The 23,087-nt window shown below is 49.0% G+C and overlaps 1 protein-coding gene across 16 annotated transcripts in view; it reads left to right on the top strand.

Annotated features, from left to right (window-relative positions):
• The window catches only part of PTPRN2 (protein tyrosine phosphatase receptor type N2), a 724,029-nt gene that overhangs the window by 167,566 nt on the left and 533,376 nt on the right, over positions 1-23,087 (top strand). For 2 of the 16 annotated variants that reach the window (XM_072763279.1, XM_072763283.1), the window contains exon 1: positions 21,261-21,452. The exons of the other annotated variants lie outside the window; for them this stretch is intronic. The gene's annotated coding sequence lies outside the window, so the exon portion shown is untranslated. Of the gene's footprint in view, positions 1-21,260; positions 21,453-23,087 lie in introns of those variants that run through there. 16 annotated transcript variants of the gene reach the window in all.

The following is a 23,087-nucleotide window of genomic DNA, read 5'->3' as shown; positions in this document are numbered from 1 at the left end:
TAAAATACATCGAGGTGTTTTGCTAATCACGAATTTTTCCATAAGAATTTACTCTTGGCTATTAAACTGGCATTTTCTCCCCCTACTTGTGATAACAACGGCTCTATAGAAGAACGTGTTTGTGACTGTGACATGGCGCATAGGGACCTACAGCGTCACGTGGGCCCCAGGGACACCCTGGGCCGTGACCTGCCCCCTGTGAGTGCTCCCGTCACCGCCCTCAGCCTCTGCTCCCCGAGGACCCAGGTGCTTCCCTTGTGGCAGCAGAACAGGAAAGAGGCTCTAGTCCATGAAAGGTTCCTCAGCACCAGGGGATGGGATGCCGCAGAAATGAAACAGGAGGACTGAGGTCTCTGGTCTGCACCTTTCTGTGCCCCATGGGATGGAGCTGGTAAGAAGCGGTGAGGACCTCGTGAGTTTGGGCAGCCTCAGGCCACCTAGAGTCCCTGCCAGCCGCAACACTGACCCTGGTTCCTGCCCCCGCCTCCCCCATTCCCTGTTCTGCTGCCTGTCATGCAGTATGTGCAGAAGCCACCCCTCTGTGATGTACACAGCAGGATGGAGTGCGTACAGAGGGGTCCAGCTTCACTGCTCGGCTTTGGCTCAGAGGGTGAATATCCTAAATCGGGGTATTTTCCCAGGATATGGGGGAGGGGAGCCACTGGAATGGGGGTGATTGCTGGATTGGCGTTTGAAGTGCTCACCCTGCTGCACCCTGCCTGCGTTTGTGGCTGGGGGTTGCCACCTCGTCTGGTGGCCTGTGACTGGTGAGGTGTGTCCCGGCAGCTAGAGAGATGCCGCTTGTGTTAGGAGACGGGGAGCTTGCGAGGACAGTGCTTCCAGTTATTCTTCAATTTGGTATTAATTGAAACCAGACACCAGAGGTTAATGTAGTTTTGTTGTTTTTATTAGTTTTGCATTGACTTGGCCCATGTGACATTATGTCAAGACAGCTTTGAATCTCAGAGAAATGGACTTGAGAGATCATAAAGTGATCCTATTGATTTTTATGGTTGTTATTTTGTTGCGATATGAAGAAATTTTCCTGGGAGGGTTTTGAGGTGTCGTATGTCTGATAAACACAACAATACACCAGAATAAAAACAAAACCAAAAATCTGTGCAAACCTGAAGTAGGGAGATAATAGGAAAACATGTTGTTTACAAATGCCTGTTTTGTCCAAATAAAGTAGCATATGAGTTCGTGCTCCTTTTAAAAATCTGATGGATTGATGAATTGGTCCAAAGGTGACCAAGATAGTGGCTTCAGGAGGAATATTAATCACTTGTGTTTTTTACTTTGGGAAAAACACATGAAATTGGGGGGAACTGTTTAGCTTTTTCATTTTTTGTTTTTTTGTTTTTTGTTTTAGAGATTTTAATTTATTTACTCATGAGAGGCACAGAGAGAGGCAGTGATAGAAGCAGGCGCCCTGCGGGGAGCCCAATGTGGGACTTGATCCCAGGACACAGGATCATGCCCTGAGCCAAAGGCAGACACTCAACCACCGAGCCACCCAGGTGTCCTGAACTGTTTGTTAAATAGAATGTTTAAAGGTTAAGTTTTGGGCTGTCGGAGCAAAAGATACATTTTTAGGATGTTTTCCCTTCTGGCCCTTTGCTTCCTGGAGTATTTACATGAAAAAACCTATCACACTACCAACTCTACTTAACTACCTGAAATGAAGGGAAGTATAGGTGCAATGCAGATGTGGTTTTATTTTTAATCAGATGTGTTATAATCAAAGCAGATTTTTAATATTACAGATAGTTTGAAATACTGGTCTGGCAGGTACTGATGCCTCAATCTCATCCCGTCAGGGCATCCCCCCACCATCCCCATACTGTATCTTCCCCTCATTATGATCCTTTGACATTGCTCCCTGGTGGGATTAAAAGTTTGGAGGACTAACTGCCTCACTTGCTGCCCCTCTTGCCACAGAAGCTCCAACTAGTGGCCGAGGGAGGATGGTCGGGTATAAACGGAGTGTGATTACCCCTTGGTGGGATGGTTCTGATGTGCATGCTCACAGATTCTCCATGGGGTAATTATGCTCCGGGCACCCACAGTGATTGCTGGCTGGACAGCACATTCATTATTGGAAGTCTGACCTTTCTTGTCTCCCTTCCCCAGTGTGGTAATTTCTTATCCTGCTTCTAGGGAAATGGAAACAAGGACAAAAGTTTGCCCATCGAAAGAGCTTAATGTGATTGCCTGTAATGATACCACTATCACCAATTCTCCAGGCACACACAGTTCCCAACTGGCTTCTTCTTGCCTCCGTTTTAAATATCAGTAGGGAGCCCGGGATCATCAGACACTTACAGAACGCCTATGATAAAAGATAGGAGCCTCCCAGAAAACACAGAGAAGACGAAATGGTCAGACTGTGGAAACCAAGCAAACAAATAAGATATTTATAACTCTGGGAAAATCAAAAAGGAGTACAAGAGAGGAATACTAATCAGGGTATACTACATGGCCTAGCTGGGAGTAGCATTTACAAAGTCGTAATGTTGTAAGGGTCTAATATTAACCTGATAGAAATTGTAATAAAACTGAATGGGACTATAGAGAACGTGTGTGTGTGTGTGTGTGTGTGTGTGTGTGTGTGTGTGTGTGAGAGAGAGAGAGAGAGAGAGAGAGAGAGAGATCTGGATATATTTGTGATTGAGAGGTAGGTCCCAATCTTCATAGTGTAGAAAAAGTCAATAGAAAATGCCTAAATCTGAAAACTTGAGAAGTAGCAATATAAGTGTATCATTCAGAGAAATGGAGATGAATACCAGAATATTCAATTAAATGCACTGAAAATGTGTTCCTGTAGGGAACAGGGCAGGTGTTGGAGAGTTAAGAGGTTTGTTAGTTTTCCTAACAGATCTAGATTTTTCAGTTTATAGGCAGCATAATGTTGAAAAGTAAATTCTAAAATAAGAGGAGTTAACTTTGACAACAGTAATGACCACAAAGCAAACAAATACAATATATATGTTCTTTTTGTTGTGGCGGCAAATGTGTCAGGAGCCTCTGCCAGCAGAAGTCATGGCTGCTGTACTTGTACTGGCAGAGGCCTGGTGGATGCTCAGCAGGCCTCAGCTCTTCCCTGGAGCTGAGGGAATGGGGGTGCAGAGAGGGAGGTAGGTGGCCAGACTGCAGCCTCCACCCTTGTAGAGCTGTTGGGGGTTAAACACAACCCAGTAATGGGACACCTTCTATTTCTGATAGGATAATATCTAGTATTTATTGGGCATGATGTATTTTGCTGTTCCGTCTGCATTTTCAAAACAGATTTGTTCCCGTGTGACCGATGAGTTGGGGGAACACATCGAATGTGAGGCGAGTTTTGGGTTGGCTTGTGCACGATGACTGATATGTTTCTAGTCTGGTTAAATATTTACAACTAGAACCACCTCCCCTCAGGACCCTGGGAACTTAGTATAAAACGTCCACGCTAAAGAATCCTTGAGGGGTCTGAACTCCCCCGACCTCAAAATCAGACAAGTCTTATCATCATCTTTTACGGTTCTTGGCCTTGGTGTTGGATGAGTGAGGACCTCCCTCGGCGTCTTGCTCTGTCACCGTCCTGTGTGCGTGTTGCTTCACGATTCCCAGGGTTTCCTTACTTACCACACCATCCCATGTGTGCCTTTTAAAGGGTGCTTTGTTTTGTCTCTACGTGTGGAGCTGTTTATATTTCATGGTTATACTTTTATTCTCTATTTGTTTCTCGTATCTTTTTGGTTGAAAGGCCCTCCAAAGGCTCCTCCCCTCTCGTGGGTGAGGAAGCCAGCCCTGAGAAGAGTGGGGTGCTCGTAGGAGGCAGAGGCAGGGAGACATTGAGAGATGGTTCCCACGTGGCAGAACCGAGGCCCAAAGTCGTGTTTTGGGATCTTGAGACCAGCATCCTCCTTTCAGTCTCACTCCCTAACTTACTCCTACGAGTTCTAGTGGTGAATTGCTAAGATGTGAGAGTCCCAAATAATGCAGCATCTGGACCTTTTCTGGGCAGTCCTCTTTTAAACTGGGACACAACAAGCTGTCCCTCCGGGAAGGAGGGCAGAGGTTCTGGGACAGGCTGGGGAATTGGGGCTGTGGGGCCTATGTTGGGCCAAGCGTCATGCTCCGAGGCCAGGCCTGCTGCTGACCCTGTGGGAGGTGTGGGAGATCCAGCTTTGCTGCATCTGTTAGTGGGATGAGCTTCTGCAGCCCGGGGTTGAGTCCTGACCCCCCCCCCCCCCCCAACAGATGCTGGGGTGGAATCCCCAGGCCAAGACTGCAGAGACAGCAAGAGGGACACCTGAACACAGCAGAGTCAACTTAGTGAGCTCACCCTTCCTGTGCTCACTTCTGAAGGACTTTCTGTTTGGGGCCATTTTGCATATTTGAAAGAAAATATGTACTGTAACCTTTATCTCAAAATACTGTCGTTCTATGTTTCAAACAGTTTCTTTTTTGGTGAAAAAGCTCAAAAGGCCTTTGATACTGACAGAGAACCAGCCTGGTTGGGACCAGAGTCTCTCCCAGGGCCCTCGGCCCTGTGGGCCGCAGTGACTTGCCACATATCCTGAAGTGGGACTGGGCTGTCCCTCGAGCAGGGTCCCCAGGCTGTCCCCACGCTGTTCCCAGGCCATCTAGAGGCATCATTTAGCCTCCCCTTCTAAGAATTTGGGCAGTTTGGTCCCAACATGTGGAGTGCAGGTCACAGCCAGCCTGAGTGTGAAGGGTGTCTGGGAGGGAACCGCCTTCCCACCACACTTACCTGGGACTTGCCGGAACCACCTGGGCAGCTTGAGACTGTCTCCTCCTGGGCCCTTGGCCAGAGGGTCCAGAGGTCTGGGGCGGCCAGTGATGGGGACCTGGCCTCCCACCATGGATGGCCAGACAGGAGCTGAACTCTCTCAACTTGTAGCCCGGGGGCGGGCCTGTGGTCCCACACCCTCCGCCCACTCAGACCAGAGGGGCAGATCCCTCCTGACCCGGTGCCATCTCGTGGCCACGTGCTGGTATTGCAGCCTGTGGCCCGCGCCACCCAGCGGGTAATGGTGATCCTGCCTCAGACCTTGGAGACGCCTAGGAATAAGGGAGACCTGAGGCTGCCTTGTGCTGGGGGGCAGGGGGTGCTGCTTGGCGGTGGCAAGGGGGCATTGCTGGGGCCGGTGGGGTGGCTGGTCTGAGGCTGCAGGGGCACCTCAGGAGCAGCGTCCTGTGTGATGGCTGGGGCATGTGTTGCTTGATCTGCTTGATGCTGACCTGGCAGGAGGGCAGGACTGAGGAAGTTCCACTGATGACCAGGTCCTGGCTTGGGCCATAACAGTGTGGCAGGTGGCATGGGCTGCCGTCCAGGGCAGGACGGGATGTTGGGGCCTCGGGAGGTTTCGGCTCAGGCCAGGCAGAGGCAGCACCCACCGTTTCTCTCCGTCCTCCATGGCCTTCGGGTCCTTCTCATTCCTGCAGGAAGAGTTTCCCCATCCTCCCATCTGTGCCTTCATGGCCTCCTTCCTGTGTTCTGGGTGGGGCAGGACTGTCACCAGGCACAGCAGGTTAGCAGCCCCGGTACCCACAGGAGGAGACCAGGCATGTGGCCCCTCCGTGTGAATGGAGAGCTCGGAGCCGCTCCCCCAGCACAGCCTGTCGCCTGTCTGCTGGGAGTGATGGCCACATACTCCTGCTTGGCCTGTGGCCTGTCCCTGCCACCCTGAGCTCGGGATGGGGCTCTGCCCGGGGGATTGCCCACCGTCATCAGGTATCCTCTGAACTGCTGCCTCCTCCCAGAACATCCCCTGCTCCCACTGGCTCTGGGGTCTCCATCCCCAGTGCTCTGTGACTGAGGTAGCTCGGTTGGGGCTCTGTGGGCCTAGCTGGTCCTGTGAGCTGCTGCGGGGCCACCTGGGGGGGAGGTCAGGGGGAAGAAGAGATGGGAGCAGAGCTGTGAAAGCCCCGGTCTGGGTTAGAGCTGGGGGGGGGGTAGGGAGGCACTGGGGCTTGAACCCAGCCGGCGGGACCTGGTGGAAGATGTAGTGGAAGGTCCCTGATGTGAGGAGCTGGCGCCTTGGGGCTGTGCGGCACAGTCACACACCATGACGCCACTGCTCAGGGTCAGACAGTTGGGCGCTAGTGACCACCCTTACGGTGACTATAGCATTTGCAAGGATCACCCCCTAACCTGTGAGAAGTTGCTTTGAAAAACAAGAAACTTCATCTGATGAAAATTACATTTGGAGAATTTTGGTTCCCAGGTCCAAATTCTGCAGAGTGAGAGACTGCAGCCCCCAGGGGCACCAGGCAGGGGCCCGCGTGTGCTCAGGGACCCCTGCAGCACCCGACGAGCCCTGCCCTTGTCCCCTGGGAGCTGTGTCTGCATTGTCGGGGGTCCCCTGGGCGCCCCGGGTGCTCTTGTGGGACAAGCTGCACTGGCTTCCTGAGGGTGTGCTCAGACAGGGTGCCACACTGGCTTTCTCAGCTTATCGCCACAGTGTTTAGGTTTCTCGGAGGTCTGCGGGAGATCTGAACTCAAGGTTGGGGCCAAGAGAAGCCGTGTTGTTGGAGTATGAACACTAGCAGCTCCTGTGTTGTCCTGGTGTCATGTCTGGGGAGGACCTTCATGTGGGAGCTGCTGTCAGGGGCAGGCATGCTGCTGAGGCCTGGGGCGAGCCCGCCTGGGGTGTGGGCTGTCTGGGAGCGTGGCCGAGCTGCATGGGGACCTGGGGACGCCCTCAGTGACCCATGGGCACCTCACCAACCTGGCAGGGCGCTAGCTGCAGGTCCTTCCGTGTGAAGGGTCCTGAGCTACGAAGTTTAGGTAACTGCAGTGGAATCACGGGCGTAGGGAGAGGATGGCCGCCAGTCCTGGGGAGCCCCTTGCATCCCGCTGCCCCCTTCTGTGTCCCCCCACCATCCCCCCCCCAGGTCCCTCTACCTTGTGTGGTCCCTGTGAGCTGGTCTGGTTCCCATGGGGTAGGGAGGGTGCCTGACCGTGGCCTAGGCCCACCACCTCCAACAATTGCTGAGGCAAGCCCCTGCTCCCCTGGGGCAGGCTCGGGAGCTGCCAGGTCAGGTGGGTGTCCAGGGGTGGGGGAGAAGGCACGCTGCCATGGCACACGTGGGGACAGGAGAGGGAGGCAGGAGGCCGGCGGGTGGATGGAAGTGCCATGGCATCAGCTGCGGGAGAAGCACCCGGGCTGTGGGGCTGGCCAGGTCCCAGGCCCCAGCTCTTCCCCGTCCCAGGTCGTCTGTCTGTGGAAGCTGAGAAGACGCAGCAGGAGGACAGTGTGAGGGCCTGCGCCTCCCTCCCTGCTGTCCTGCTTCCCTTGGGAGCTCTGAGGGCCACCACGTGCACTGACCATGGGTCCCAGGCAGGTCCTCTCGAGCTATCAGCCGCTGGGACCCAGAATTGGATTTGTGAATATGGCATCTCTTTATTTTTATGTGTGTTTCCCATTTATCGATCTCGCACAGATGCCATTATGTTTAATTTGCTTAACAAAAGGAGTGTGTGTTTCATAATTCAGAGGCGAACCGTGATGATTCACACAAGCTTCAGTATCTGGGGGGGAGGGGCTGCCTGCGCCTTGATGACTTCCATTGCTCAAAGACCAGACAATTAATTGAGATGCCACCACAAACAGAAGGCACAATACATCTCTCTGCTAGTGAATTCACTCTTCAGAGCTTAAATCTGAAATAGGTGCCATTTCCAGTCATCGTGCACTTTGCTTTGCATGGCTGATGAAGGCAGGGATGTGTCATCCGTGTGTTTTCTAACGTCTGTATGGATTTTTTTTAAGATCAGGTAAAGCAGGTGTGTCTAGGAATCGCTAACCAAGATGCGGGAAAGCTTGGTGGTATCACTTAGGCTCTGCGTTCACCACCTGCTTCCACCTCTGTCCCCACGTCTTCTGTTGGGAAACGCTGGGGAAGCCGTCATCATTGGCCGTGTCTTCATCATGTGGGGTTAATATCCCATCCCTGCAGGATCCAGTCACCCTTGGGGAAAGCCCATTCCTTCAGGTCTGCCGTGGCTGAGCTCGGCAATCAGGATGCAGAGTAAAGAGAAGTTTAGTAGAATCTGGATGCAGTCTAACAAAAAAAAGATATATTTGGTCTTTGTGTTTGAGTACAGACTTTGGTTTTTAGGCCAGTTTGAGGTTCACGGCAAAACCACGTGGATAGGGCCAGTTTCTCTCATACCCCACCCACAGCACGCCTCTGTGTGGACACGTGTCATTGTGCATTTGTTGGAAACCCGCAGGGAGTGAACCTGTGTGGTGACCCTGGGCTGCAGCGCATTGGGTCTCAGTTCTGGCTCCCAGGGTCCTCGCTGTCTCTGAGTGATGAGTGTCTCTCATAAGCTAATGTGATGGCCTGTGGCTGTGCCCCGATGGCTTCAGGATGGGAGCTTGTCCCCAGAAAGACTGGGGTGATTAAAGGATTGGAACTCCCAGCACCACCCCACCTCCAGGGAGGGGAGGGGGAGCAGGGGTTAGATCAGTTACCAGTGGAATATTACTCAGCCATCAGAAAGGACAAATACCCACCATTTGCTTTGTCGTGGATGGAACTGGAGGGTATTATGCTGAGTGAAGTAAGTCAATTGGAGAAGGACAATCATCATATGATTTCACTCATACAGGGAATATAAGAAATAGTGAAAGGGATTATAAAGGAAAGGAGGGGACCTGAGTGGGAAAAACTAGAGAGGGAGACAAACCATGAGAGACTCCCAACTCTGGGAAACAAATGAAGGGGTGTGGAAGGGGAAGTGGGTGGGGGAATGGGATAACTCAGTGACGGACACTTGACAGGATGAGCACTTGGTGTTATACTATATGTTGGCAAATTGAATTTATTTTATTTATTTTATTTTACTTATCTATTTATTTTTTAAAAGACTTCATTTATTTATTCATGAGAGACACAGAGAGAGAGGCAGACACACAGGCAGAGGGAGAAGCAGGCTCCATGCAGGGAGCCCAATGTAGGACCCGATCCTGGGATGCTGGGATCACGACTTGAGCTGAAGGCAGACGCCCAACCACTGAGCCACCCAGGCTTCCCAAGGCAAATTGAACTTAAATAAATACCAATAGCTAATGACTTAATCAATCATGTCTATGTAGTGAAGTTTCTATAAAAACATCCCTAAACCCAAACTGAAGGGATTCAGAGAGCTTCCTGGCTGGCACACCTGGAGAAAGGGCATGAAGCTCTGCACCCACCTCCATACCTGGCCCCAGGCATCAGCTCCATCTGGTGCTCCTGAGTCATATCCTCTGTAATAAATAAGTGATCTAGTAAGTCACCTGTTTCCCAGAGTTCTGTGAGTGACTCTAGCACATCACTGAACCAGGGCGTGCTGGGAACCCCTGATTTATAGCTGGTGGTCAAAGCTCATGGGATAGCCCGGACCAGTGTCTGGTTGTGGTCACCCACAACCTGTGACTCCAAGGCCTTTGTTGCCTCAATTTCAAAGCCTCTGATTTGAGTATCAGAGTAGTGGTAATGATAAATGTTTATGGGCTCCATAGTGTCAGGCCAGGCGTGGGAACGTTCCTCCTCACAAAGCTCCTTGTCTGCTTGGGATCATTTCGCTGCTCTGAGAGAGAGAAGGGAGGGAGCCCCAACTGCGAGAGCCTGCGGCGGTCCACACCAGGGTGAATCTTCCAGACCCCCTTACAGGCACGTGGCAACAGTGGACCTGGTGGGGCGAGTGTGCGTTTTGGAAGGCGTTGTCCCCCAGCCCTGGGGAAGATGCTCATTCACCCCAGTTTTGCTCACAGATGCGACATGAGCCACGGTGACATACTGCCTTCCCTGAAGGGAAAGTCGCAGGGGAGGGAAAAAGTGTTCATTCTATCCAGGAAGAGTCATCTCAGAGGCTGCATGGGCCATGGGGCCCTGCTCGGGGTGGGGGGGGGGTGCACGGCGTGCTGCTGGTTGAACTCCGCAGGATGCAGCCACATCAAGGCCACCAGGAGAAGCCCAGAAGCCACTACAGTATGAGAACGGAGGGTGAGGGCAGAGGAGATAAATGATCTCTGTGTTCTTGCAATACAGGCAAATATTGGGTATGATTAGGTGCACTTAAATGCACATTCTTTATTCACAGATAAATTTCTCTTCCCCTTGCCTTGGTTTGGGGGAGTACGACAGGCAAGTGGGAGAAACACATTCTAAACTCTCATGAACTAACGTACCACGAGTCCACACTGACAGCTGGAAAGAAGGATGGGGTGGGGTGGAGGCTAATGGTCCCAGACAAACCCTTCCGTTGGACGTTTGTGCTTAATTTAGTAACAGACATTTGTTGGAGGAGAAGAAAAACACTCATTAAACTAATGAAGTATCAACCAACTGTGGAGAATATGAATAGATGAGAGAGCTCCAAAATTGCACGTGAGGGGCGTTTCAGTTCCCCCCAAACCATATTTAATGATCTGGTAATACATCCCACTATGAATACAGGAAATAAGGAAAGACGACAATAGGAGGTTGCTTATAATGTCATCTGGGCCACAGACGTCAGCAGCTGTAGATGCGGTGCTGAATCCGAAGCTTCAGGATGCAGCGCTTAGACGTGCTTCTCACCCCCGTGTGGTCCTTGGCAGGTCGTACGTGTACATTTGGTGACGGGGTTGTTTCCCTTCAAGGTAGGCTGAGGATCAAGGGATTATTTTAATCACCGGCCAGGGCAGAATTGTGATCCAAGACACCTACTTGAACAGATTCTCGGGAGCCAGTGCCTTTTATAGGGTCTGCAGTCCTGTTCAGGTGCTGAGAAGGTTTCTGCATAATCGTCCTCTCAGATGGAGGGATGAGTTGGGGTGAAGGGCTGCCCTCCAGAGTTGGGGGTCACCATGCCCAGACTCTGCTCTGGGGAGTAGGGCCAGGGCCCACCCCAACCCCCTGTCGGCCCAGCAAGTGCAGACAAAAGGAAGAGATGGGGATTTGTCTATCAAATGTGGGGGAGGACACTTTGAAGCACACTTAATCTGGGGAGAAGATTTTGATAAATAGGGAGATCTCAGTTTTCAGGAGAACAGCCTGAAGTTTCTGTTCCCTTCAGGTGGTGCTGGGATGGCCAGAGTTACCATCCTAGCCCCTCCCTGTGTTGAGGGTGTGCTGATGAAATGGGGGAACGGAGTTATCTCTGACCCGATGGTCTGAGGTCTCCTGGGAGTTTGGGGGTGACCCCGGATGTCATCACGTAATAACTTCAGCCAATGTGGCAGGGCCTCTGTTACCTGGAAAAGGACAGTTTTTTGAAACTTGAAAATTAAAGATGGGATGACTTGACGTTATAATCACCGAGAAAAATGCTATTATGATCTTGATAGTAGTGACTCTGACGTTCTGTTTACCGAGGATGTTTTACATTTGTGTGGGAAAAGGTGGGTTTTCCATTAGATCACCTCCCAGCCGCTCTCTGTGGTTGCCATACAGAGACATGTGTTTTGTGGAAATAAACCTAGACGTTGACTCTGTTTTGGTTGTTTCATGTGTACTTTTAGTGTTTCCTCAAATCTTTGGAAAGCTGAAATTTCATCAGAGTAAATTTTCCTGGGTGCAGTTAAAAAAATTTCTCTGTGGCGTCTTACTTTAGTTGAAATGGAACAAAACCTGGTCGTCAGAGCTGCCCGCATTCAGCAACTTTCTGTAATTATGGGACTCCAGTGGTGTTGGTCTATGTGGACAAAGTTGAGGTTCTTGTCTGGGTCATCAGAAGAGAGTAAATGGTCTTATCATTACCATCCAGAGGCCCAAAGGCATCAAGGAAGCAGAGAATAGGAAACTCACAAGTAAGAAATCCCCATTCAGGGAAGCGAAAATACTGAGTGGAAGCTGCTCCAGTGAACCCCAGTATTTTAAAGATGTGGAGGTGGGCAGCCCCGGTGGCGCAGCGGTTTAACACCACCTGCAGCCCAGGGCGTGGTCCTGGAGACCCTGGATCGAGTCCCACGTCAGGCTCTCTGCATGGAGCCTGCTTCTCTTCCTGCCTGCGTCTCTGCCTCTCATTCTCTCTCTGTGCCTCTATGAATAAATAAGTAAAATCTTAAAAAAAAAATAAAGATGTGGAGGTTATACTTTTGAGAAGCAAGACCCACTCAGTGCTTAGTTGATACCATCTACCTGTGTTTGGTTGGGCTCTGACTCATGAAAATGCCTTCTGAGCATTAGTACCTCAACGTCTGTACTTTTGGTACCTTTTACAATAAAGGCATATTCAAGAGTTACATATAATCATATTTGGTAGATCAAATTATTTTAAACATATGATGGGCCTTCCCTATGCGTATAGAGTTTGTGGTGACTTTTGATAAAAGGAAGATTCATTTTGTCCCATAAATGCTCCTCTGGCTCAATCCCTTCTCTGAAGTGGGGTTCCACTATTCAGAACTCATTTGTATTGACCTAAGCCATGATCTTCCCCATTGTTTTCATTGTGTGCTTTGGTTTATATTGCCGAGATTTTGGTCAGGGAACCCTCTCCCCTCACCATAGGGGACAGGCTTAGCTTTAACTCCTCTCAGTAGGAAAAGCTCGTGGACATGGGATCATTGCTTCTGTAGTCCTGAATTCATGATTTTATGGCCCTGGCCCCAGAAAGTTGGGTACTTGCTCCCACTGTTGTTTGTCTCATGAGTTTGAGATCCATATGAGGATGGTCAGGGGTCTTCTCTGCTCTCTGGGCTACCGTGGATCTTCACAGCGAGCCTACTCCTCTGCTTTGAAAATTTGTGGTGGTGCAGACTCTTGGCCAGGCTTTGTCCTACGTGGTGACTTCAGACACTGCTCTGTAGGTGATATCTGTGGACACATACACATCCCGCAATGTTGACTGAATAAAGGCAGAGTGTGTGATGGTGGCCACGCATAAGTCACTGACATAGAATGTGTGGATGATCCATGATAGAGCAGGGGATCCTTTGGGGTGATTCCAACAGAATTTAATGCTCGCTGTGATCTCTTATCTGTAAAACCATTTATGTTCTTCATTTAAAATGTTCTTTACTCTGAAGATGTTTGGGGCTGGAGTTTGCAATAGAAAGCGATGGTGCAAAATGGAGAGCGTTTTCAAACCAAGGATTCCAGCAAAGATGATTCCTCCAGTGTGCTCAGACTTTCTGGATAATAGTGATTCTTTTATATTGGAGGATTTAAAAATGTTAATGACCATTGCTTGTTAGCGTCTATGCATCTCTTAAGGACTTAGACTTCTGCTTCATGAGAAAGAAGATTCCACTTGAGACAGTACGCTGCCACAGCCCCCATGTCCTGCCACCCAGGGCCAGGTTAATGTTTTTGTAAATTCCCATTCTTCTGGCACTTGAATGTAGATTGATGATACCTTTCTTTCTTCACACTCAAAATTCTTCTGTGAACTTCTGTCTTGATAACTCTATTGAGAGTATTATTTTGACTCTTGAACTTCAAATTAAATTTTTAAAAAAGATTTTATTTATTTACTTGACATAGAGAGAGAGAGAGAGAGCATGAGAAAGAGCATGGACAAGCAGGTAGAGGGAGAAGTAGGCTCCCCATTGAGCAAGGAGCCCAACGCGGGGCTCAATCCAGGCCCCTGAGATCATGACCTGAGCTAAACGCAGATGCTTCACCAACTGAGCCATCCAGGTGTCCCTTCAAATTAAATTTCTGATACTCTGGCTACTTCACTTTTAACAATTATTTCTTAGATTCTCTGTGGGATATTTAGCATCTTTGATTCCGTGTAATCAATAAGAAAAGAAAAGCATGTACTCTACCAAGTGCTACACCTTAAACTGGCAATTCCATGGGCTCTTCTTTGGAAGGTTGTACTTCAAAATTTTAAGTGCATGTTACTTTCTATTCTTTGATGAGAGTGATCCTATTTATATCGTTGCTGTGTTCTGAAGCAAATATTGGTTCCATAGATTAAATCAAACAGGTAGATTCAGTAGTGGAAAAGCAATGCCTTGATCTATCTGTCATCTTGCCTATGATCACGTTTTTGGAATGAGTTATAAAAATAATTCTTCAAAGCTGTTTAATAAGAATTTTTTAAAAATATATTTTATTTAAAACGAATTCTTTTTAAAAAGATTTTATTTGTTTATTTGATGAGAGAGAGAGAGAGAGCATGCATGAGTAAGGGGGAGCAGAGGGAGAGGGAGCAGACTCCCCATTGAGCAGGGAACCCAATGTGGGGCTCAATCCCAGGACCCTGGGATCATGACCTGAGCCGAAGGCAGACATTTAACCCACTGAGCCCCCCAGGTACCCCAGATTAATAATTTTACATTAGGTTTGTCTTTTGAACTCTGGTCAGATGTTCGGTTCAGGAGATGTGTCTTCCAGGTGCCCTGATATATACCATGCACGTTAATGTTCTCCATGTAGCCTGCAGTGATAAACACTGATACACTAGGAGGATGTTCAAGGGAGTGAGCGTTACTTATTAACATATTCTAAGAGGAAAGACAAGAGAGAAAAATGTCTTTCTCTGGGTAGAAAAAAGGCTTAAGCATTTCTTCTTTCCTACCGTGGTTTCCTGAGTGGGAGAAATGGGGTAGATTGGAAGAAGACAAGCGTTTATGGAGACCTTGCAGTTCAGTGTGGTCTCACCTACTTCATATTACAATTTGGGCAGGGTTACAAGGCTTGCCTAGGGTCCTCAGGGGGACCCTCAGGGGGGCAGTGGAGGTGGTTTTCACCCCAGGTGTCTGTTACCACAGTAGGGGACCCTCAGCTCTGAGATACAGTCCTAAGACCTGACCTCCTTCAAGACCCCTCGTGCTACTGTACATGGGGCTTCTGGAGTTGCCAAGGCCATGTCCAGCTGCCTACAAATGTATCCCATCTGAGAGGCAGAGATTGGGCTCAGCTCACTGTGTTTCATCTTGAGGCCTGGCTCCCTGGGCCTCTTGTGAGGGGGCAGATTTGGCATCTACTTAATTTTAGAATCCGTCTCCACGCAACCCATGTCCCAGAGAACCTGTTGTGGATATGTCATTTATCCTGTTGAAACCTGTGTTTCAAAGCATTTGCTTTCTTGTGCCATTTCTCATGACTCCTCCCCCATCATCACCATGAATTCGAGTCTAGACCTGCCTTCCCTTCCAAAATACTTAGCTGCTCTCAGATGCTGTCATAAATAAAACTTTTCATTTGTCCTGGGCCAGTAGCTAAGGGTAAAGTTGCTGGGCCAGGCAGAAAGTGTGTGTGTCATGTTATGAGACAGCTGCAGTGTGCTCCCGAGTAGCTGTGGAACCATTCATGTTCCCACCAGCGGAGTAGGACAGGACCAGTTGTACCTGGGCACATTGTATGCAGCTTTCGGCTCCACGCAGTGGGTCTAGTATCTCATTATGGTGATCATTTCCTTACGACTCATGCTGTTGACCATGTCATCATGTGCTTACTTGTCATCCTGTCTCTTCTTTGGTGAAGGCCAAGACACTTTAGATTCAACTCTTTCCCTCTTTTGGGTTTAAGAATATGTGCGTATTTTATTAACATGGATGATCCTAATAGTTACCATACTCATGATACTTTTCTCAGGGAAAATTGTAGTTTTTAATGGACTTAAGTCTATGGGATTTAGAAACACAAGAGATCCTGTCCGATCCCTGATGCTAGTGGGTCTGGCCTTCCTGTTGGCTCATGCCTGGTTGCTCTCCACCTTCTGCTGGAACGTCTGCTGTGGACATAAAGGTGGCCCCCATTCTCTGTGCCTGCCTCCCAGACGCTCAGTCAATATATGTTGAGTGAAGGGATAAACCAGCAAAGCGAGTGCACAGGAGCAAAACCTCTGCTGGAATGCTGGCCCCAGATGGCACCTGCTGGGAGCGATGAGGCCCTGAGCTCCCGCCATTCTAGCCTTGAGTGTGGGAGCTGGTGTGGATCCGGTGGGTCAGGAGGATGAGGAGCCCCCTGTCACACATCCTGGTGCCCCCCCCCCAAGGTGTGTTCTGCTTTTCTGACCTGCATGCCCTGAATGTCACCACAGCCTCGCTACCAGGTAGACCGCTGAATCTTCCCGTCTGACCATTCTGTGCATCTGCGGTGCTGCCAGGCTTTGTTTGCCATTTTGCTTCTTCATTTTTAAACAGGAAGAGACTGGATCCCTCTCCCTCCCTTTAGTTTATTATTTGTTGTTTACGTTTTTCCAGTTTTTCATATAGTAGAAATCTACATCTAAGCACAGTCCTGTGAACTTTTGCAAATACACACATCACGTCATCCCCTCCTCTATCAAGCCATCATCTGTAAGACTCCTTGTGTCTCTTTCCTGTCAGCAGCGCAGCCAGGAAATGGCCTATCTCTCCTACTACACACTAGTCATGCCCGTGTTGACACATTGTGTAAGTGGCTTCCTCTGCACTCGTACGTGGGTCCTGCTTCCAGCCCAGGTCACTGTGTGGGTGGCTCTGTGTCACAGTGGCTTCTACTTATTGTGGAGCCTCATTGCGCTATACTGACACACCACAGTTTAGAACCCTGTCTTCCTGTTGGACGTTCTCTTTTTTCAGTTTGGTTGTTAAGAAGAAAGTTCCTCTGAAAGTTCTCACATGATAATTTTTACAGACATGTTTCATTTCTCTGGGCAGGTATCTGGGAGCAGAATTGCTGGGTCCTGGGTATGTGTATGTTTATCTTTTGAGAAGGGCAGATGGTTCCCTGTGGTGGCGAGCTCTCCAGGTTTATCAGGAACCCATGTGTCTGTTTCTCCAACCTGTTACCGGTGGAGTTTTCCATCTTTGTGGTAGCTGCTCTGGTTGGGATGCGGTGGGATCACATGGTGGTTTTAACTTCCATTCCCAATGGCCCAATGTAGTGTGGCCTTTTCTCAACAAAAGAGCTTGGCATAATTCTGATGCATTTGCTCCATAGTGGTTGGGTGCTACCCGGTGCAAGACAGAAGGCCAGGGGCAGCCTGGGTGGCTCAGTGGTTTAGTGCTGTCTTCGGCCCAGGGTGTGATCCTGGAGACCCGGGATCAAGTCCCACGTCGGGCTCCCTGGATGGAGCCTGCTTCTCCCTCTGCCTGTGTCTCTGCCTCTCTCTCTCTCTCTCATGAATAAATAAAAAATCTTAAAAAAAAAAAAAAAAAGAAGACAGAAGGCCAGGCTGGCTTGGGAGGCAAACCTTGGAGCAATAGGTGCATTCCTCACCACACTCTGGGTTCCCAGGAGCCTGGCCTTTGCCTAATGGGGCCACCCTGAGTTGTGTCTTTCTAGAACATGGTTGTCATTCATCTGGATGTTTCCGAATCCTGTTTTTCCCTTAGCTCCCATTTGTTGGGAGTTGGCTACAGTGGAGTATAATTCTCCATCTCAGAGATGGACAAATCACATTAATTCAGCAGGCAACAGCAATCTCCAAACCAAAAAAAAAAAAAAAAACAAACAACAACCAATAACTGTGCCAGGAGAGACAGACTTTATTTGATCAGGTGGTACCTGGTGTATTTTTTACTCTGAGGAGATGAAGGGACTCTTAGTGAATATACGTGTGTTGCAGAAATGGTCTTGCAGCCTTTGGGTCAACTAGTTTACTAAAAAGGAATATATTTTTCTTTAAATCAATATAACTTGCTGAAGATGAATGTATTTAAGAACATGGTGGGTAATGCTGTGAAATTAATGTCATTCATACTCAGTTGGAATAGAAATGCCTTCAACCTTTTAGCAAAAGCAAGAGCAAATTATAGCAAAAATTTCATTTCAGAAGTCATCTTCATTTAGAATAGGCTGGGCCCCGAGGTCAAGTCATCAATTTTGATATTCTATTTCCATAATGCGATTCTGCAGTGTATGTGCATTATGATGGGAGCCACATTTGCTTCCATATTAGTTTTATAAATGGCTATGTTAATAGTCTTTTATAGACAAAGCTGCCTTTGGCTCCTATCAGCACAAGTTTCTTTTGCGTGAAAATACTTGATTTAAGATGCCCCTGGGTCTAACTCCTTGAGGTTCTGCTTTTGCTGAGCGCCGGGCCCTGATTGCCCACCTGTCAGTGGACTTGGTCCAGCTTCTGCCTTGATTTTCAGTAGGACTGTCCTGACTGGTTCTCAGTGTCTGGAGCCACCAAAAAGGCACTGTGTTTGGGGAATTTGGGCAGCTCCCACCGCCTGACCGCTGACTGAGTGCTAGAGGGGCTATTTTGGACCCTGGCTCACCACACAGCTGTTCCTGCGTGTAAACAGTAGGCAAGGCTCAGTTCTTGTATCTTCACTTTTGCACCACAGATTCCTTGTCCTAAAATCATAGTTTTATTATTTATTATTTATCTGTGAAGGTCTCGTGGGGCTGAGCACCGGGAACAGCCCAGGCACTGGGGATGGATGGTGCGGCCCCGGGGTGGGGGGGGTGCAGAACCCTGTCTTCCCCTCCCCATAAAGCTGCACTTACTGGACGTGCATCTCATGGTCCAGCTGACCGTTGCCAGCTCCTGGTTCCCTCTCAGGTCCTGATCGAGGACGGGAGAGTTTGGCGCTTTCCCAGGTGGGCTTGTTGTCTGACATTTGCTGTGTATGGAATTTTGTCAACTTGATATTTCTCTGATAATTTATCAGCCCGAGGTGTGACACTGGCAGGAATAAGAAATTTTTCTCAAGGTTTGGGACAAAACAAGAGCTATGAAGCATCAAGATCTGGTTATTTAAAGTGAGCACTCTCAATGTGTGCTATCTGAAGCTCCCATGACAGTTAGGGGACCATGGTCTGTCCTGGCTGGAGGCGGTGGTGGTTGCTGGGTCCCAGGAGGTCACCAGAGAGCTGGGTTCTTGAGTCAACACACAGTGTGAAACCTTGTCCTGTTACAGTAGTGGATGCAGCGTGTTCCTTAGACAAGGAGCAATCTTGATGTGGTTACCCCCCCCACCGGAGGTTTGTGCTATATTATGATACATCGGTGGCTCCTGATGTCTGCCAGACCTGGTTTGCTCCTGAGTGTGCGCCGTGTCACTAGGTTGGTTCCCTGGGGTGCATCTAGGAGGGAAGGTCAGACTCGCATTCAGCCTGTAACAGCAAGAAAGTGGCCCCGTGTCAAGTGTCTGCCACTCGCACTGTTTTGCTGGCGCTCTTGGCTGTAGCCACCCCGAAGATCGCTGGGGTCCTCAAGCCTCTAACATGAATTCAGGCTGTGGAAGCTGCATTTCCACGGGAAGGATGTGGATGTGCAGAGGGACCCCTGGCGGGAGAGGGTCCTCTGATGCCAGGAAGGTGTTCCTGGGGCGCTTTCCCACTCTCAGGGCAAAGCCTTCTCAGAACCTACCTGACCTGCCACTGCCTCCACTCAGACCGCCCCTCTCGTCCTTGCCCCAGAGCAGCTGGATGGGTTGCTGCATGGACGGCTCCACAGGACTCACACACAGCAAGCGTGCTCACCATGTGTGTGATGTCCTGGCTCGGTGTCCGTGGCCCTGCTCCCCCTGCTCCTGAAGGCCCCAGGCCCCTTCTGGATGAGCACCCATCAGGCCCCATGACGCAGGAGCGCAGAGACCTCCTCTCACACAGTCCTCGCCTTCTGGGTGGTGTGTGGGCTTGGAGGAGGCTTGGGGGAGGCCTGTTGGAGGCCACCTGGGAAGCGTGCCCAGCTCAACCCACCGACAGTGGCCTTGCCAAGGGGTACCACGCCCTCTGGCAGGAGGAGGCTTCTCCTGATTGCTGTGTGGTGGCTCCCGAGTGGCAGGGCCGTGTTGAGTTGGATCTTTGGGGTCCCCTGCAGCCAAAGTTTATCTCTGTCATCCTGTGTGAACTTGCCTTTCCTGGCAGTGCCCCCGGACCCTCCCCATCCAGTGCGGCCTGTTCACATGCTACGTGGGAGAGAATGGCTGCCTGGCCTGCGACAGCCCTGCAGGAACTGCTTTGCTCGTTGCTCTCCTTGAGACTTCCTGGTTACTTTGCAGGTTTCTTTCCCATAGCAAGGCCCCTGAAGCAGGAGCCAGCTGAATGGCAGCTGTGCTGGGACCTCCGGTGACCAGAGGCAAAGCGGAAAATCCAGGTGAAGGGCCCTGGCTGCAAGGACAGCTGGCTGTGAAAGGAAAGTGTCCTTGAAACGAGTCCCACCAGATGCGGCGGGAGGAATGCCCACGATGGCATGGTTTCCTGTCGGTCAGTGTGTGCCGGTCACGGAGGTGCTGCTGAGGCACCACGTGCAGAGAAACGAGGGCAGTGGGCACTGCGCAGGGTTGCTGTGGGAATTCCTCATGATTGCCAGGCAGCAGAGGCTGGTGTGAGATACTGACAGCTGATGTGTGTCCTGCTGCTTCTTCCAGTAATGATCGTGCGCGCGTGTGTGTGCATGTGCACATGTGCCTGTGCGAGTACATGTGTGCACCCACAGAAGCTTCATTCATCAAGGAGATGACTCTGCTCACTGCCACTCGTCATGGGTTTTCTGCCCGGGTAGATGCCGCTCCGGGCGGGGCAGGTGTGTTTCCCAAGCACTGCAGCTGGTTGACCAGAACTCTGAGAATCATGGAATAGATGTACCATGATTTCTTATGTAAAAAGATGGGGAAGGATGGGAGGAGAGAAAGGAAAAGTCTCACTCTGTGGATTAGAAGGAGCTTAAAAAGTCTCATTTTTCAAAAGTGCCAAGTCTAGCTGCTTGGAGCCCTGACAAATCCCCAGTGACCATTCCAGCAAGTGGAGACTTTTTCTTCTGGTTGTGGGCCTCCCACAAGGCGCTTCCAAGGGGGCATTTCCACCCGTGTGCCTTCCGGTGCTTTCTTCCTTTCCCCAGTTCTCACTGACCCAGAACTGGGGTATTGCAGATTGCCTGTGAGGGGCAAGGGATGATGCATGTGGGGAGAAATCACCCTGAACCGACTCTCACTTTAGGACAATGACAGGAGTGTGTTTAAGGTGAACACAGAGAAACACGGACTCAACGAATCTGTCACCGTAGCCAGAGCTTCAGCTCTGGCTCTTGTTCTTTCCTCGTAGAAGTCAAGCCTGTGAATCTACAGATAATAGTTCATGGCAGGGGTGTGTATATTTAAAGATAAATGTGTCATGGTGATCTGTGTGCAGAGAACCCAGACAGCGGGTGTCAGAGGCGGGCCCCCACACATCAAGGGCATGGGTGATGGCTTCTAGCTGTATGGGCAAAGCTCAAGTGGCTGGATGCCTGAGCAGGGAATTATGCATGGTGAGCCTTTTGCACGGTCTTTCAGTGTGAAGTTTGATGTTTAATTGAACATCTACCCAGCTTTAATACGAACTTCTTTATTAAACTTACATGTGACTCTCTGCCTCTTTACTTCTATTCTCAGATCTTGGGCAATATTTAAAAATTGATTTGCTACAATCTGGAAGAATGGATAAATTCCTAGAAACACACAGCCTTCTAAGCCTGAATCATGAAGAAATAGAAAATCTGAATAGATTGATTATAAGTAATGACATTGGAGCACTGATTTAAGAACTTCCCCAAAATAAAAGTCCAGGACCAAGTGGCTTCACAGGTGAATTCTACTAAATGTTTAAAGAAAAGTTAGGACCTATCCTCCTCAAGTTATTCCAAAAGATGGAAGAGGAAGGAGGGCTTCCAAACTCATTTTTCGAGGCTGGCATTGCTCTAATTGTGAAACTAGACAGAGCTATCACAAAAAGAGAACTACAGGCCAATGTCTCTGATGAACATAGATGTAAAAATTCCTCAATAAAATACCAACAATACATTTAAAAATATCATTCAGCACAATCCGTGGGATTTACTCCAGGATTAGTTCAACATCCACACCTTAATCAACATGATTCACCACATGAATAAGATGAAGGTTAAGAATCATATGATCATCTCAGTAGACACAGAAAAAGCATCAACAAAATTCAACATCCATGCGTGATAAAAAAACTCTTAACAGAGTGGGTACAAAAGGAACATTTAACTATAACAAAGTCCACATATGACAGCCCATAGCTAACATCATAGTCATACTTATCATACTCAGACAAAGCCTTCAGTCTGAGATCAGAGACAAGACAGGGATGCCCATTCCTACCACTGTTATTAGACATTGGACTAGAAGTTCTAGACACAGCAATTAGGAAATAAAAAGAAATAAAAAGCATCCAAATCGGAAAGGAAGAAGAGACACTGTCACTATTTGCAGGTGGTCTGATGCTGTAGACAGATTCTACCAAAACACTATTAGAATGAACGCATGGATTCAGTAACACTGCAGGATGCAAAATTAACACAGATAAACTGGTTGTGTTTCTAGATGTGATAGTGAGCTCTCCGAGGAATTAGAAAAACAATCTCATTTATAGTCACATCAAAAATAATAAAATATTTAGAAATATATGTAACCAGGGAGATGAAAGACCTGTACTCTGAAAACTGAGATATTGATGAAAGAAATTGAAGAAGACATAAACAGGAAGATACTCTGTCTTCATGGATTGGAAGAATTAATGTTAAATCTTAAATCATGGCAGTAAAAGGCCAAATAACTAGTGTATAAAGGAATACTCACCTTCATTAGTAGCCATTGCAAATCAATAGCCACATGCAAATGAAAGGGAGTTATCACTTCATATCCATCAGTTTGGAAAAATGAGGAAATCTAAACACAGAGCATTGGCAGGGAGACAGGAAAGGAGGGGTGTCTGTCCGCTGCTGGGGCATGGGGAGAGGTGCATGTGTCCAGCAGCAACCTGGACGATTCATGTGGTGATCAGTGCTTGGTGCTTGGTGACTTCCAGAATGTGTTCACCGTGACCCTGTGTCCTCCGGCAGCGCCCCCCGCCCCTGGCTGAGAGTGTGCCCCAGATGTGTGCAAGTTCTCGGGGGTCCTGAAAGCTGCCCCTGCGAGTACGAGGTGGTCCTCACAACACCGAGGTAGCAAAGTAGAAGAGACTTCTCACAGCTTTTTAAATCCTGTATCAATCCATGTAGGCCTGGAGTATGAAAATATATACCTCTCCTCTCTAGAAGCTTTTTGAAAAAACAGTGTGCCTATCATCTACTCTCTGTAGGAAAATAAAGCACACTTGCCAACCTGGAACACGGAACAAAAATAACATCTCACACTTGCAAATGTGTTATTTTCTTACAGAATTAAAAGGAATTTTTCTTACACAGCTGAATGCTC

This window comes from Vulpes vulpes, chromosome 7 (assembly GCF_048418805.1).
Source record: "Vulpes vulpes isolate BD-2025 chromosome 7, VulVul3, whole genome shotgun sequence".
NCBI lineage: Eukaryota > Metazoa > Chordata > Mammalia > Carnivora > Canidae > Vulpes > Vulpes vulpes.
This window is presented reverse-complemented; position numbering and strand designations above follow the sequence as displayed.